This window comes from Phoca vitulina, unplaced genomic scaffold (assembly GCF_004348235.1).
Source record: "Phoca vitulina isolate PV1807 unplaced genomic scaffold, GSC_HSeal_1.0 scaffold3, whole genome shotgun sequence".
Taxonomy (NCBI): domain Eukaryota; kingdom Metazoa; phylum Chordata; class Mammalia; order Carnivora; family Phocidae; genus Phoca; species Phoca vitulina.
The window spans coordinates 26,559,499-26,577,938 of record NW_022589706.1 but is presented as its reverse complement, the minus strand read 5'-3'; the positions used below and the strand labels follow the sequence as shown (position 1 = coordinate 26,577,938).

General features: G+C 46.4%; 1 protein-coding gene across 7 annotated transcripts in view; it reads right to left on the bottom strand.

Moving 5' to 3' along the window:
- Positions 1-18,440, bottom strand: part of TBC1D1 (TBC1 domain family member 1) — a 225,756-nt gene that overhangs the window by 47,138 nt on the left and 160,178 nt on the right. The gene's annotated exons all lie outside the window — the stretch shown is intronic.

Below are 18,440 nucleotides of genomic sequence, written 5' to 3'. Positions count from 1 at the left end.
TAAACGTAGTGTCAAATCAGAAAATTTCTGTTCATTCAGATTTTATGAAATGGTGTCACCGATTTAAAATTCAAGCTTTAATATGCATTGAAATAAGTTAGGTCTGAGCCACAACCATCAAATTATACATCAAATAGCAAGCAAAAGTTGGAGGAGCTGAGGAAATGTTCAAAGATACCTACTTTTAAAGGTGTAATACTCCTGTTTTCTTCTGAGTTAATGACTGTATTATTGGTAATAGCAAACATTCACAGAGTGCTCACTCTGTAGCGATTGTTCTGAGGGCTTTATGGATACTAGTTTAGTTAACACTCAACCACCCTAAGATGTAGCTACTATAACTATCCAGTTTTAAAGAAAAGCAAACTGAAGCACATTTGACACCTGCCAAATGTCACAGAGCTAGGAAGTGTAGAACCAGGATCGGGGACCCAAGCAGACTGGCTTAACCACCATGTTATAAGGCTAGATATTCTGGAAGAAGATTAATACGTATTTAATAGCCAATAATAACAGTGACCATTAATGGGTCCTCTACCAAGTGCTGGGCACCATGCCAAGTGTTTTATATAGACAGACTCATTTAATCCTGATGACAACTCCAGAAGACAGGGATTAGCCTGAAGAGAAAACTAAGGCTCAGAGAAGCAAAGGAAGTTGCCCAGGGTCGGACAGTGAATAAGCAGGTGTGGTGGGATCCCAACCAATGTCTGCCTGACTTGGAAGTTCATGCTTCCTGCTCAATATCCCTGTAATTCAAATGTTTCCTATGTCATCAAGTTTCAAATTTCCATTTATTAGTTGAAATCTCTTTACATTTCATGAATTTGTACCTTTCTCAACTGCAGACCCCATGTGGCTGGGACACAGTGCTGTTGTAACTCACAAATACCTTACAGACAAGCAGAAAGAACATCCCACCAGCTTACTCTGAAACTAGCTACAAACAGCAAAAGTTCTCATATGGAATATTACTCAGCCATCAGAAAGGATGAATAACTACTGTCTGCATCGACATGGATGGAACTGGAGGGGATTATGCTACGTGAAATAAGTCAAGCAGAGAAAGACAATTATCACATGGTTTCACTCCTATGTGGAACATAAGGAATAGAGTGGAGGACCACAGGGGAAGGGAGGGAAAACTGAATGGGAAGAATTCAGAGAGGGGGACAAACCATGAGAGACTCTTGACTCCAGGAAACATACTGAGGGTTACAGAAGGGAGGGGGATGGTGGGATGGGGTAACCAGGTGATGGGTATTAAGGAGGGCACATGTGGTGATGAGCACTGGGTGTTATACACAACTAATGAATCGCTGAACATTACATCAAAAACTAATGATGTACTTCTATGTTGGCTAATTGAACATAATTAAAAAAAAAGTTCTTATATGAGTGGGCCCCATCTGAGGCAATGCATTCTTGGGTATTTCTCTCTAAACTGAACCTAAGTAAAATCACAGTCCTAACATTCTGTGAAAAGCCCTTGACAGACAACCCGAATTTCACAACCACCCAGAACACAACATACAATCTCTTCCAGTGTACAGTTCCAACAAAATTCCATGCTACAATTAATTTCCAAAACAGTTTCAGCATTGAGTGCTCATTATCTAAAGGTGGGTTTGATTTCCTGCTATGAAATCTATGAAATCAAACACAAGCTACAAACACAAGCTACAAGTTTCATTTTCTAAAGTGACTTGCCCATCTTAACTCCTTTTAAAGTTACTGGATTAAAAAAAATTATGATAAGCATTAAGAATGCTTTGTGATGTCTGTAAGCATTTAAATGCTTATCATCACATTTCTATCTATGTCTATTTCATTATGATCCTATTAAACGAATGAATAAATTAAAATTCTTCTTTTGGGGGTAGTTTTTATGCACGTTATAGGAGGATGCTCATGTGTAATGGTCAGTATAAAAGCAGGAATCACAATTGTTGTATGGTAGGATCTCAACCTTAAAATTATTATGAGGAGCAGGACCATTCAGTGACTAAAAGGTCAGGCTCTGGAGCCAGGCTGTCTGGGTTTTAATTAAGACTATGCATTTTTTTATTTTGTGACCTTCAGCAAATTGCTTAACCCCTTAATGCCTCAGTTTCCCAAGCTGTCAAGCAGGAATAACAGCACCTCCCTCACAGAACTGTTACAGGGACTGGGGCACCTGGGTGGCTCAGGAGGTTAAGCATCAACTCTTAATTTCAGCTCAGGTCATGATCTCAGGGTCGAGAGATCTGTGCTCTGCGTGGAGTCTGCTTGTCCCTCTCCCTTCCCCTGCTTGCATGCGCTCTCCCTCTCTCTCTCTCTAAAATAAACAAAATCTTTTTTTTTTTAAAGAAGCGTTACAGGGATTGAGTTAAAAACTACCTGAAACGGGGTCGAACACACAGTAAGAACACAGTGAGTACTAGCTTCTTATTGGTTGCTATTACATAGTCCTTAACGGCACAGAAAAAAACACTGGAAGGAAACACTTAGAAATTTATCCACTCAATTGCAAGCTCTAAGAAGGCCAGACAGGCCACCTTGTCAGTGAGGGTTCACCTAGCACCCGGCACAGTGTCTGCCACCTGGCAGGTGCTGGGCAGATCCTGCTGAAGAAGAGAGACAGGTGGGTGCTAGGTCTGCATGTGCTTCCTGCTCTTTTTTGTATTTCCTAAATTTGTGACAATAAACGTAATTTTTAGAACCAACTGAAGAAAAGTAATGCAAATCTGTTCCGATTTAAATCAAAGATTGCAAAATGTTCTGCAAAACACTTAGAAGACAAACCAGTCCCCCCAAACTTGTGTACTTAGCATTAGTTGGTACAGAATATGACACAGCTGAAGTTTACCCTTTTTTTCAGAAGGCATTTTAGTTAGTATTCTCATTCAATCTTATTCCGCAGTCTGGAGTCTTCTATCTGAGCTCTTCCCTCTTTTACCATCTTGGCTGTTGAAACTCTGCTGGACACTGCGGTGGTGATTCAAGTTCTGCTTCATCTCATGCTGAAGGATTCACAAGGGTCGGCGGGGAGACGGCCTTGCCATGGGGCAGCCTAGTCATAAAGTACTTTAGTGACTTACAAAAGACTGATAGTTAACTGTCGGTTTGTTCTAAATCTGGCCTGGCTAAATGAATCCAAGTGGGCTGTTTTCTTATCAATGCAAAAAGACGCAAGTTTGGGCCGAGGGTGGCCCTCTTTCATGGACACATGCCTGGGGTACAGAGTGCCTGGGGTACAGTCTTATGAGACGTGTAATCAACAGCATGGGGCTGAGTGGAGTGGCAGGGCCAGAGAGAGGATAATATGAAGATGTTGGTCAACTGGCAGCTGAGAAGCTTACTCTAATAATAAATGTGTGCATTATTTTAACTTGGATCATTCCTAAGCCATTTACATAAGTATTTATCGCGTCCCTTATATACCTGGGATGTGACATGCTAGGTGGTCTAAGAGAGGCTCCTTTGATGTTTCTAACATTCTTTTTTTTTTGTTTCTAACATTCTTTAGAACAACACTGGGGATCTGGCTTCCTTCCCGGACCGACACTCTTGCTGAGAGGCTGCCACACAGACACTGATGGGGAGAGCCGGGAGGAACTGGGCTAGGGGTCCCTCCACCCCCAGGCCAGCTTGGCGGTCCCTCTTTGTAAACCTCTGTAGACACGTACACCTTTGGGGTTCCAGTCCCTCGGTGCAAAATGTGAGAAATTATATTCCCCTGTGACTGCCCCAACTGTGGAGCCGACAGGCACTGACAGACAGACATACTCCTACGTCTGCAGGACCCCGAAACCAAAGGGCCGCAATAACACGCTAGCCTAGGATGAGACTTTACTATCCGGACATGCCCTGTAATGACAAGATGAAGCATGCTTAATGACAACAGAGCCTTTCAGAAACAATCGGTTTCAATGGGTTCTGAGAACTTCAAAGCCGGCCACAAGTCAGGGGTCCTGCGAGACAATCCTTGCTGGGACATTCTCAACAGGGTCATAAATAGGATCTAGGCTGGTGCATCAATACTTGAGCTGCCAAATGTCCTCCTGAGACTGTGCTGCTACATTCTTCTCTCCCCCCCCCCCCCCCCCCGCACACAGGTGTGCGGGGAAGAGCATGACTCCGCACCATCGGTAGGAACACGGCCGACGCTGTGACGGGGCAGAGGAAAGGGACACGCGTGCACACGGCCTCCCAGCTGTCCCGTGCTGACTGAAAAGTACGGAATACGGGGCGGCTGGCTGGTACTTTCACGAGACACTGCTATCAGGTTTGAACTGCTGTTCTCCTCCTTGTAGAGACCTGACACTGAGTCACACATTAAGTGCCTTGTAAGAGAGGGGCGCTCCGGGAGGAACATGAAGAGATAGGCCCTTCTTCAACATTCTGGGGTTTCTGTTATCCCACAGCAGAGCGTTTTTATAACTCTCTCCATCTCAAAAATCTTGATCTCCCATGCCAAAAGAGCAATGTTTAAGATTCCTGCTATTCTGAAACCTCTGCTTTAGCAACATGAATAGACTTTGGAAATGAGAATTAAAACTGAACAATAAGCCTCTGGAGAAAAGTTAACAACAGGGATTAACGTCTGCAGCATCTGTTGTTACCAACAACTGAAGACAATTTCTTAAAAACCAGAGTAAAATAACCGTGTAGACTTAAGAAAGGAAGAGGCAGTCCTCTATGAATGCTGTCAAACTGTTTACAGAGCATGAACAACTTTACCTCTCCTGCGACAGAATGTCGTGCCAGGGAAACAGCAGATACACACGCAACAGTCACCGAACAAAAGGATTCATTTACCCGAGACTGCTCTACAGCCTACCGTGTCTTCTTTGGAAAATAATAACAACAACAATAACAAAAGAACCTTGTTATTTTCTACAGTTGCATTATAGAATGGTCCAGCCACAGGGAAACAGAATTTTTTTTTTTTTAAATAACATTTGGTAAAAAGAAATTTTTTTTTTTTTTAAGATTTTATTTATTTATTTGACAGGGAGAGACAGCCAGAGAGAGAACACAAGCAGGGTAAGTGGGAGAGAGAGAAGCAGGCTTCCCGCCGAGCAGGGAGCCCGATGCGGGGCTCGATCCCAGCACCCTGGGATCATGACCTGAGCCAAAGGCAGACGCTTAACGACTGAGCCACCCAGGCGCACCAAAAAAAGAAATATTTTTAAGTTTTTGCCACATGCCTGCTAGAAATCCAAATATGACTAGGACATAATCCCTCAAGTTTCAACAGGGTGATTGGGAGAAGTACATGGCTGCTAGGAAGTACAAAGAAAGTGTTCTAGAAATTTAGCAGAGAAAATGAATCTCTCCTGTCTGTCAGGTCAAGAGCATGAGCCCTGGGGTCACACGTCCAGGGTCAAATCCCAGCTCCACTACTAACCTAGCCACTCAAACGCAAACGTGTTGTCTGACGCTTTACACCCACTCCCTCATCTGCCTAACAGTGTCTATGCTCGGTGGACTGGTGTGTGTGGTTAAGTAGTAAACGTGCGGAAACACAAGCCGGGCACATAGCAAGCATTCAGTAAACCGACAGCTGTCGTTCTTATCACCATCATCAGGACCAGGTTTTTGGAAGTGGTGGTAGCTCTTGGAGGACATGGCAAAGTCACAAAGGTGGAAATTTCTCGTAAATGTGGCTACGAAAACAAGGTGTCCAGGTGACAGTTCCTCATCCAGTGACCCGTTTCAGCCAATGAGCAGATGTAGGTGTGTATGTGAAAACAAGAATGGTTGAGCCCAGATTACAGAAAGCGCTGAATGATTAATTTATGTATTAATGGGTGAGGAAATGGGAATCACAGAAGATCTGAGGTTTTTACAGTTTTTAAGGAAAAGGTATTCCATTTATGTGTTCTTTAGCGCTGGAAAGAGACCGCGGCTGTCGGGGAATGCAGAGCTCAGTGGATCAAATGGAGGGCTATTATAAAACCACATGAGAAGGCGCTGGGCAGGGCGGGGGCTATGAAGACAGGAGCACGAGCCTAGCTCTGCCTGAGATGGGGTGCAAGGGGAGGAGAGGACACGTGCTGGGGAGCTAGGCACACATGTTTTATTAAAAAGCGGCAGCCAAGGTATGCAGAAACGAGGAACAGAAGCAAGGGTCTCGCAGGACTCTATCTCTATATCCTTCCAAATTAGCTATTTGGAGGGGAGTCTCCAAGGCTCCATGAAGACGACTTGGAGTCACAGAAGTCAAAAGCCCCGCATCTCCCTGTTCAGAGGTTGTGAGGACAGCTCCGAGGAACAGCAGCGAAGGAGTGAAGGTGGTGTGGTGGTGGGCAGTCCAGGGCAGACAGCCAGGCAGACGGACCAGGACTGAAGGCAAGGCGGTCAGGCGGCGCTCCTGGGGGCTCTGGTCAGCCCACCATGCCCCCAGCTGCCCCCTTCTGGGCTGAGCTCTGAGAGCAGAGGCATGCAGCACCGAGTTTGGTTTCCTGGTGGTGGAGGCTACGAAAGTTAAGGCCTACATAAAGCTTGAAAAGAACCAAGAAAATGCTGCAGATGAATTTTTATATTTAATGCAGGAGATAAAATTATCCTTTGAAATAAACAGCATTTGTTTTTGCATCTGCAAGGGGAATGATACTGTACTTTTCAAGAGGGCTGAAGGTCAGGGCTCTTGTTTCTTGATTAAAGTCAATAAAACTATAAAGAGGAACATATATTCAGTCTGTTGGAATATAAAACACTGAGCTCTGTCATAGTTTGCTCTCTCCTATTAACCCTGTACAGAACACTGGATTTCAAACTGTGGTCCTTGGGATTTTCTAGGACACCTCAGGGTGGAAAAGCACCTCGAGCTGCACAAAAGGGCCCTGATGAGAGCCAGCAGGCTGTGTATGTGTGAGGAGGTGTCCAAGGACGTCCCGCCAACAGCCGCTGTGTGCTGACCGCGTTAGACACCCCTTGCTCACGCTCCGTTCCTTCTTCTGGACTGTGGGGGAAACGGTCAGCACTCACAGGAACACAGGGATCCAGGGCTGAAAAGGGCACCAGAAGGTGACTTAGCTCAACCCCCTTCCCTTCCCAGAGGAGGAAACTGAGGCTCAAAGAGGTCCAAACTCATTTTTTGGACCACTGCCTATGTATGTGCCAGGCCGTGTAGCTTCCAAGTCCCCACTGATTTCATGCTCACAACCACCCGATAAGCAAGGACTGTTTTTATCCCCCAACGGCACAGCCCAAGACACCAAACTAGCACTTGGACTCCGGGTGCTCAGCATGACGGAAACGAACTAGTGCTGACACTCACCCCCAGGAAAAGCAGCCCCCTGACTCTCTGTGCCTCAGTTCCCTCATCCGCAAATCCCAGACAATAACGGCCTCCATCTCCCCCAGCTCTGTTGCAGAGATTAAATGAAAAATCCTTATGAACACATAAAATCGTACATGGCCAGGGATAAGTACTGAATTCCTATTATCATCAGTATCTATTTTATTCTAAACCTGGCTAGATCCTTGTGCTGCTTAGACGTCTCCGCAATCAGACTAGGGCTGGGGAGAAAGAAGAAACCCAGTTTACCAAAGAACACTGGGGAAGACAGACGCTTACTCTTCCCAGGGGCTCTCCCCAACAACAGGAGTCCCTGGTCACTGCCTTAGCGTGTCCAGGACCCGTGGTCACGACAGGCCTGGAAGCACGGGAGAGGGACGGTCACCCTCACAATAGCGGGGATGCCCTTTTAGCCTTTCTTTGTCTGGCTGACGCCCTCCTCCTTCAAAGCTCAGCGCCAAGGCCACAGCCTCTGGAGAGACTCCTCTCGCCACCCCCTGCCCCGTCAGAGCCTGCAGCACCCCCTCGATGCTGCCCCAGCACCCTGGCAAACCTCAACCGAGCCTCCAGGATTCTGAGAATGTCATCCCCGGGGCCAAAGACCACTGCCCTGAGCACAATCAAGTCAAGAGGAGCTCGGAGAAGCAGAAGATCAAGCAGCCTGGAGCATCTTGGGGAAAAACGAAGCAGAAGGGAAAGGAATAAAAGAGGGACAGTCTAGACAGGGGGGACAAGGACAAACATGCAGGAGGAGACACAAGCAAGGCCCTTGTGTGGCACTCAGTTCTGGCCCAAGCAACAGGCTCAGCTCTTTTCCAGTTTTACTCCTAAGCTGTGCAAAAACTATTAAAAAACTTCCTATGAACGTCATACATCTGTATGTGAATATACAGATGCCTGATACTCACGTGTACACAGAACCTTATACATGAGGCTTTATAAGGAAAATATTACAGAGAACGTATTAATCACCCCGGTGACCCGTCATTTAATTTACCCCAAGAACAATGAAATGAAACCCCCCTTGGTCCCCAAGGAGAGAGCAGAGGAAGCCACCGACAGTGGGTGTGAGAAGCGGCAGAAGAGCCCACAGAGGGTGGCCGAAGTGCAGGAGAGACGAGCCTAATCTGAGCCTGGCATGGGGGTGGGGCAGGGACAGTGTTGGACACATGACCAGGCAGGACGACTGCCCGAGAGGGAAGGTCACTCCATGAGAAGCACGGGAATGAAAACATCATGATGAATTTGGGAATTTCGAGGAGCTCCGCATGACCCTGGGAAAGTGTGCATGCTGAGGTGGGGGAGTACCTGCACACGGTAAGAAATGAGTCAGGGTGAACAGTGAAGGGCCTCCTATGCTAGCAAGCAAGCCATCCTGACATGAGCTCTAGCGAAGAAGTGAGAAAATGACAAGCCATCAGGTTCTGTTTCAGAGAAGTTACCCTGTTGCCCACACTTAGCCCTTTGATCTCGTCCATATGGAGATTTCAAAAGGTGTCAGGCCATCCTACGTTCATCGTTTACATTGGTAACTCTCCTGATGACAGCTGCTGGTCAAGCCCACCCTGCTTGGACTTCACTATGGGCACGGAGGACAAGGTTTCCCTGACCCCTTCCTCACAAAAGCACTGGGGGTCACCATCCCCAGAACCCAGGCCGTGAGTTCCTCCCACGGGAGCAGCTCCAGACCAGCAGCATCCGTATCCTCCGCTTGCTTGGCAGAATGTCTGTCTTGGCGCCTTAGACCCACTGGCTCACAGACTCGGGTGGGACCCGGGGACCGGGGTTTTAACATCTGGAATTCTATGCACACTGAAGTTCAAGAATCCCTGGCCTCTGGCAGTCAGCATTTTTTCGGCCACTTACTTTAGGTTGTAGATTTACCTTAATTGGTGGTTTCACATTATCCGACACTAGGAAATGGAGTTACCTTTTAAATAAATTATTTCAAGTTAATTAAGGACTTCATCCGTTACAGATAACCTGATCATTAATAAAAATTTAAAATACAACATATCTTGATTGTCAAACACCAGCCAAATCTCGTTTTAATCTTTGTCAAAGGCAACTGTTTGAAATCAAATTAATACCATTTTCTCAAGAAATGCATTCAGAAAGTCATCCCTCCCTGCTGACCCAGGTCAACTACCCACACTATTAGACTGATAATAAATTTCCTTCCAGAAAACTTCCAGATATGAACATAAATAGAAACACAGACCAATGAGTCACCCAACAGAAACAGAAAAATATACTACTAAAAGCTAAGATCACGATTTCTCAGTTCGTGAAATTTGACCATCTGCAGAAAAGCAGCTCATCTGTTTACAGCACGGCTTCCGGCACTTCCCCCATGTGAACCCCTCCAAGGAGGACAGGCCCTGCCCCACACCCTGCAAGGAAGGTGTGCTCAGTCTCAGGGGGGCTTTCTGCATCTCTTCCGACTAGAAGCCTGGGGAGGAAAGCAACAGCCTCACCCTCAAATCCCCCCTGACCACAGCAAAGGGCACTGAGGGTCCAAGTTAAACCTGGTACGAGTAAGGGACTGCATCATGGAATGACGGCTTTCAAACTATACCCCATGAAGCTGACGGCAAAGTCCACGCAGCGTCCAGGGGAGCGGTGGGGGACAGAGCTGCCTGAGCTCGGACGGCTGTAACAACATAACCACAGACCAAAGGGCTACAACAACATTTATTTCTCACTGTTCTGGAGGCTGAAAGTTCAAATTCAGAGTGCCAGCATGGTCAGGTTCTTGGGGAAGGCCCTTTTCCTGGCTTGCCTCCTTCTTGTTGTGCTCTCATGTGGCAGAGAGAGAGAGCGCGCGCTCTGGTCTCCTCCTCTTAGTTATAAGGCATTGATCCCATCATGGAGGCTTGACCCACATGCATGGGCTCATCTAAACCTAGCTGCCTCCCAAAGGCCCCACCTCCAAACACCAACACATTAAGTACTGGGGCTTCAACATGTGAATTTTCAGGGGACACACTCAATCCATAGCATGAGCAAATATGGTTTGAAACTACTCCTTCTCTTCGTTTCAGCAGAGCAATTGGATTTCATGGGTTTTAGGGCCTCTAAAAACTTTCCTTTAAAAAGAGTTGTCATGGGCGCCTGGGTGGCTCAGTTGGTTGAGCGACTGCCTTCGGCCCAGGTCATGACCCTGGAGTCCCGGGATTGAGTCCCACATCAGGCTCCCTGCTCAGTGGGGAGTCTGCTTCTCCCTCTGACCCTCTTCCCTCTCATGCTCTCTGTCTCTCATTCTCTCTCTCTCAAATAAATAAATAAAATCTTTAAAAAAATAAAAATAAATAAAAAGAGCTGTCAGTAGCTAAGAAAAAAGTTTTAAGAGTACAGGTAACAAGGTTTTTTTATGACCAGAAGGAACAGGATGGTGTTTTGAGTCTTGATGGACTGGCAAAATTCAGAACTTTTTTTTTGCAGGGGGAAAGGAGACTTGGAGGCCAGAAAGAAGGAGCTGCTTGAGCAAAGGTCCACAGTATTCCAGCTCAGAGCCACCCTTCCTTCAATCCACGGTACTTGCTATCGACGTCAGTGTGGCAACTGACTTGTGCTGCCATGGGACATCTTAAACATTTTATCCTGGGGCATCTTTTATCAACCAGGTCCTGGGATAGGGCTTAGAAGTGGACTGTCATCTGGTCTACCTTCCTCAACACCTGCTTGTCAGTGCAGGACAACCTGACTTTCCCCCCGCTGCAGGAAGCGGATTTCGAATGCACTTCCAACCCCGCCTGTTCAAGAGCACTATCCAGGCACTTAAACCAGGGCTCCCATGAGAAGCCCAACTTCCAATGAAAATCACCTGAACACCCGTAAGATGATGAAGAAAAAGAGAACAGACAACTCTGCAACCTCAAGACATGAGTCAAACACAATCTGTCGATATAAAATCAGAGAAAATACAATGGACCCTTGAACAACACAGGGGCTGGGGCACGACCCCCATGCCACTGAAAATCCACAAAGAACTCTGACTCCCTCAAAACTCAACGACCAACAGCCTACTATTGACCAGAAGCCTTACTGATAATGTCAATAGTCGATTTAACACATATTTTGTTTTATGAATTATATACTGTATTCTTACAGCAAAAGTAGGGAAAAGAAAGTGTTAAGAAAATCTTAAGGAAGAAAAAATACATTTATAGTCCTCTACTGTATTTGTTGGGAAAAAAAAAAATCCGTGTAGAAGTGGATCTGTACAGTTCCACCCCGTATTGGTCATCAAGGGTCAATGGTACATTCAGGGTGAAAAAACATTCAAGTTTTGTGAAAGAACCAAAAGTCAAGATCTAGTTTCTGCCACACAGACATTTATAATATAAACAGGTAGATGTAGTGTATTTAATAAATAATATCAACTAAGCTTGGTGTGGAAAAGGATCCTTTTATCCTGACGACGCTGTGAACCCCCATCATTCACGCCGTCACGGTGAGGCGATGCCAACGCCCCCAGCCCCTCGGAGGGCAGCTTTCCAGTTCACAACCTTGCACTCCGCTCCAGCTGCACCCAGCCCTTCTCCTCTTTTCCTCCCTGGGTACTGGTTGTTGTCTCTCCTACCACACCTGCACACTCCTTTATCCAGCATAAATCCACTTTCGACCCAGTTCTTCCAACAGTGCTGTGCACAGAGCTGTGCGCTCAGAATATTTATATGTTAAAGAACACGGTAAGGCGCTCTCCTGGCGTCAGGGGTAGGGATTGTATCTTGCACGCAGATTTCAGACTTCCGTTAAAAACTATCGGTGGGTCCTGGTGATGTTAGATAATGACTGAGTTATGCATAGAAAGAACCATGCGGAGAGGCAGAGGAAAAGCTGCTGCAGCCACGGACGTCTGAGAGATGGGCCTGAGGGGCAGCCTAGGAACAGGAAGGAGGGGGAAGGGGCAGTGCGTGTGGAAGGAGAGCGAGCTCCACGCAGTCAGGGCCTCGGCCATGGGGGGCCAATCTTCCGTGACTGGTAAAATGGGAAACAGTGGCACAGATGGTGATTTTCAAGAAGAAGAGCCCCCTTTACCCTTCTGGCCCAGGCATCCAGGGGTCTTAGGTGCCCTGACTGGGCTTCCCCCCACCCCCCTGGAAAAAAAAGTATGTTCACTCAGTGCAGGGCAACTGGAAACACTGGGGGGGGGAAAAATATGTATACACATATATATATATATATATGTATATATATAAAAAAGAGGAGAAAGAAGAAAGTTACTATAATCCCACCTTCCAAAGATAAGTTCTTTTAACATTTCCACATATTTCCCTCTGGTCTTTTCTTGGATCTTCACTGCATGTAGAACCGTACTTCCATCTGGAGGGGTCTGAACAGAGTTCTGGGTTTTTGTTCGCACTGCACTGTCTCTCCCAGGTCTGTGACCCCCCAGCTGGAAGCACCACAACGGGACGTGCGCATCGGAAGCACCTGAAGCAGGCCAAGCGGGAGCACAACGCAGTGGGATCGTGACCCTAGCCCTACGGAAAGGGGCAGGTGGCCTGGGCACACTTAGGACTCGCCTCCAGAGGAGTATTTGGAACTACTCAACTACAAATAATCTACAATAGGGGGCTGTGATGTGCCCTTCTCAGGTGCCAGAGAAGAGCTGGGGAGGCCTTCAGTGGGAATTTGTGGGAATGGGGAGCCCTGTCATTATAAGGGGCTCAGGAAAGGGGATGGTGGGGAATATAAGGAAGAAATCCATGACCTCACCCCCCCACCCCCCCCAAAAAAAATCCAAAGCAGGAGGGAGGAAGGAAAGGTCCCAATGGCAATGGCACACACTGGTGACCTGCCCAGGCAGCTAGGAAACCTCGATGGGGTTCTGCTGGCATGACAGTCCTGCGGTGAGGACTTGGACTTGAGGGCTGACGAGGATGGATGCTAGAAGCCCCAGCTACAAACTCCGCCGGCCTCCCCCCTCCTCCTCCTCTCACCATCTGTGGCTAAAAACGCGAACCCCACCCATCCCATTACACAATGCTTATCTGGATACCATCTAAGGTCAGACTGCATGAGAGGAAGCCCATGACTTAAAAGTTAGGAAATACTTTTGGGCTTCATTGGGGAGAGGGGATGGGGAAGTCCACACTGTGAAACAAGAAGGTGACAAGAGCGACCCCGGTTCTTCCTCTGACTCGACACAGTGTTCAATGGGCTATATGTGGAAATGTGACCTTTCCACCTGGAAAAGCCCAGCCTCACTGCCTTCCTTATAAGGGCCCATATCCTGAAGGAAGCCAACTCGGAGAGCAGCACTCTTTTTAGGTAACCACGCCTGCTCAGCAGTTGGGAGGCCTGGGTTTTAGCTGTGTAAAATTTCGGGCTTTGTCCTCAATGAGAAAACAGAAACCAACAGCGTGATCATCGAGGTGGCTTCCATCCCTTAAAAGTCAGCACTCTGATGTTCATTCAAAACCCTAACAGACCTCACACAATTGGGTTTATGAGTTAAAGCGGATGCGTCAAGCTCGAATGTTCTCTGAAGACTGTATTGGTAGTAAGCAAATTCTTTAAACATTACCAGAGCTTGCGTCACCCAAAAAAACTCAAGAAAGAAGTAACATTTCCTTCTGAAAGTCTCTACTGACCGTAATTGAACATGGCGCCTCCCAGAACACTGAGCTTCCGTTTGCAGTTCCTCAGAAGGGAGAGGTGTTACGTGAGTGCAGGGGACAAAACAAATGCGAGGAACTAGCCACTCTGATAGAACAAAGTCATTTGGTAAAGACTTAGCATAGCTCCATTCCAAAGGACGAACACTTTCTAAACATCCTGGCACAACACAAAAAACCAAGTACTGTGCACACAGCCCAAAAGCGGCACCTTAAATTTCAAGGAAGGTCAACACGGCGGGAGTTGACCCTCCAGAGCCTGGGGACCGTATGTTTAGCCGGCCAGGTCTCAGCTCACTGCACTGGTCAACCTCTGGACATCTGGAAAGCTGCACGTCGTCTGACCTTCTGCTGGGATGATTTCAAAGAGCGCAACATCTACGACATTTCTTTGCAATGATTCTGGTCTTTTGTCTCTCCCCATCGAGGGAGTTTGAAGAGAGAGCAGTCCCCTGCGTCTGTCAGCACTCTTGACCCATGCGTGGCTTTTTGCCCTCTGAATCCAGAGCACACGGCGGCTGGGTGAGGCGGGGCGTGTCGCCACGGGTGTGCACCTGGGATGGCGCAGGAGCAGGACCCACGTCTTCTCTGGCTCTGACTTCGAGCCATGACATGCCCTTTGCCAACAAGCTGAAGCCGTAGTGTGAACCACCTGCACGCTATCCAGGAGGCTCAGAGAGGTACTTTCTAGCAATGTGAGTGTCCTCCATGTGCCCCCAAATTAAAAACAGAATCACCATGTGATCTGGGTGGCTCAGTTGGTTAAGCGACTGCCTTCGGCTCAGGTCATGATCCTGGAGTCCCTGGATCGAGTCCCGCATCGGGCTCCCTGCTCGGCAGGGAGTCTGCTTCTCCCTCTGACCCTCCCCGCTCTCATGTGCTCTCTCTCATTCTCTCTCTCTCAAATAAATAAATAAAATCTTTAAAAAAAAAAAAAAGAACTTGTGATCCAGCAATTCCACTTCTAGGTACATATGGAAAAGAACTGAAGGCAAGATCTTGGGCAGATACGTGCACACCCATGTTCACTGCATCACTATTCACAATAACCAAAAGGTAGAAACAACCTAAATATCCACTGACAAAGGAATAAACAAATCTCTCTCTCTCTCTCTCTCTCTCTCTCACACACACACACACACACACACACACACACAGAGTGGAATATTATTCAGCCTTTAAAAGGGAGGAAATCTCTTCATACGCTGGATGAACCTTGAGGGCACAATATTAAGTGAAGTAAGGCCGTCACAAAAAGACAAATACTATACCGATTCCACTTACGTGAAATAGCTAAGGTAAACTCACAGAGAACAGAAAGTAGAAAGGCATTTGGCAGGAATCGGGGAAGAGGGAATGAAGAGTTAGTGTTCAACTGGTATAAAGTTTCAGTTTTGCAAGATTAAAAAGTTCTGTAGAACCACTGCACAAAAATGTGATTTTACTTAACGCTATTTAACTATACACTTAAAAATGGTGAAGATGGTAAATTTTATGTGTTTCTTGCGACAACAAAAAATTTTCAAATATTTTTTAGTTCATACTCTTAACCAGGATGCTGCGCACTGATTCTCCAGTGGATCATGCCTTTCTGAAATTATGCACGACCCTTTTCCTCTCCAGTAGCCAGAAGCCATTTGCAAAAATATTCATCACAATGGGAGTTATCAACCAGCACCAAGTTTCCCTTTGTTTTTCCTCAGGACAAAGAAAAGAGGACCACGGGCTGGAAGGAGGCAACGGAAAAACCTCAAAGGGCCCATTTTTAAAACTCTGGCAACTCAGAAAAGGTGGGTGCAAGGAAGGAGTCCTGATGTAAATGAAAATCGGAGAGTCCAGGATATCCTCCCAAAGGTCACTCCAATTCAAAACATGCAGTCAGAACATTCCCAAGCCCTGTCTCTCTGCCATACAAACACGCGTCTCTCCGTGGGTCTGAGGTTTTCCAAGGCCATGCACTTTTGCCTTCTTCAGGCCCAAGCTCCCATTCATTGTGCAATACTGCCTCTCATGGAGGGAGACAGTTATTGCCAGCCCCATGTTACACAGGAAGGGACTGCGGTCAGGTGGCGGGCCCAGAGTCCTAGAGGTGGGAGGCGGCGGGGCACCCGGCCCCCAGACCCACCCACCTGCACAGCCCCTATTCAGGCTGTCCTGCAGTCGGCCAATGCTGGGGGCGCTGACCCTGGACACTATTCCTAAACACGATGCAGCTGAAGGCCCCTGTGGGTCCTATGGTCTTTGAGCCTTGGTCTTCTCATCTGTAAAATGAGGCAATGGATTAATTTTTCTTTCTAACATGAAAAGCTCCAAATCATCTAAGTTGTCAATAATACCAAAGAGACTTTACTGAACTCCACAGACTCAGGGTATCATAACAGGAATAGGAAACAGAAGTATTGAACAAACAAAAGAGCCTTTTACCCTGCCATCCAAGAGTCCACTGTCTGGCACAAGAACCAATACAGACACACCTGAGTATGGAGACAGACCTATACCATTCCGAAAAGAATGAAGTAGCAATAGGATGGTTATGAAACCACTTCCAACCCACAGCAGGTAAAACGGTTATCAATCACAACCAAAGGAGCTCTGTGACACCCTGAGGGCGGCACGGCCAGGGACTGTGGCAGTGAACTGGAGCTTACATTAACACGGGCAACCAGAAAAGGCAAAACGCCAAAGCCCTCCCTGGAGCAGCATCTAGAGGGCGATGACCTGGGTCATTATACCACTAAAAATCGACACCACGTGTTGGGAAAACTGGACAGCCACATGCAAAAGGATGAAACCAGACCACGATATCATACACAAAAATTAACTCGAATGGATTAAAGACTTGAACATGGATTAAAGACCTGAAACTGTAAGATTACCACATGAAAACACAGGCAGTAAGCTCCTTGATATTGGTCTTAATGTTTTTGTGGATCTGACTCCAAAGGCAAGAAAAACAAAAGCAAAAACAAACAAATGGGATTACAGCAAACTAAAAAGCTTCTGCACCAAAGGAAACCATCATCAAAACAAAAAGGTAACCTACTGAATGGGAGAAGATATTGCAAGTCACATATCCAACAAGGGGTTAATATCCCAAATATATAAAGAACTCATACAACTTAACAACAACAAAAACAATCCGATTTAAAAAATGGGCAGAGGATCTAAAGAGACGATTTTCCAAAGATGACATTCATATGGCCACCGGGGCCATGGAAAGATGCTCGACATCACTAACCCCCAGGGAAACGCAAATCAAAGCCACAATGAGCTATCCCCTCATGCCGGTCAGAAGGGTTTTCAAGAAGACGGGAAACAACAAGTGTTGGCAAGGACGTGGAGAAGAGGGAACCCTTGGTGCACTGTTGGTGGGGATGCAAACTGGTGCAGCCACTCTGGAAAACAGTATGGAGGTTCCTCAAAAAGTTAAGAAGAGAACTACCCTATGACCCAGCTATTCCACTCCTGGGTACTCATGTGAAAAATACAAAAACACTAATTGGAAAAGATATGTGCCCCTGTTCACAGTAGCATTATTTGTAAGAGCCAAGAAAAGGAAGCCACCTACGTGTCCACTGCTGGATGAGTGGATAGAGAAGATGTGGTGTACACAGACACAGTGGAATATCACTCAGCCATTAAAGAAAAAAAAAAAGAATGAAATCTTGCCATTCCTGACGACACAGATGAACCTTGAGGGGACTATGCTAAGTGAAATAAGTCAGAGGAAAAACAAAAACAGTATGACTTTACTCTCATGTGGAATCTAAAACAAAAAACCAATCCAAACCGAACTTACAGATTAGTGGTGATCAGAAGGGAAGGAGGAGGGGGTGGGCAAAACGGGCAAAGGGGGTCAAATGTATGGGAATGGATGGTAACCTGACTTTTGGAAGTGATCACTTCGTGAAGAATACAGAAGTCAATTATAGTACCGCACATCTGAAACTTATATAGTGTTATAGACCAATTTCGCCTCAATTAACATAATAGAATGAAATAAAATGGACACCCTGGTATGTTTGTTTTCTCATATCACTGATGTGACTTCTTCAGAAACAATAAAACACTGTATTATCAGGAACCTTAAAATGACTTCAACCGCAGAGTTCAAACTTTTAACAAACTACGTTAATTTAGAAAGAGAACGTACTGATTCAGACTGGCCTGCCAATTACAATTCCAGAACACAAAGTTTATAGTTGTACACAGCCAGAGCAAGCTGAGCAGACGCAACATGGTACCTTTGGAGCTACCGGATATAGAGAAAAAGGTTCCATGGGCTTTTAAATTTCTTAATGTGACTTTTAGACATAACATACTGCAATTTTATTTCTGCTGAAACCAGAGAAATCGGAATCTCAATGATCATTAGGCAGCCAGGTGCTCTGGGACACCTGAGGCCTTTCCTGGGACGGCGAGCAGGCAGGGAGTGGCCCTCGGGAGGCAAAGGCCTCTCAGGCAGGAAAGAGGACAGTGGCCGGCAGGCAACCAGAAAAACCCTTCAAATGAAGGCTCGTATCTCT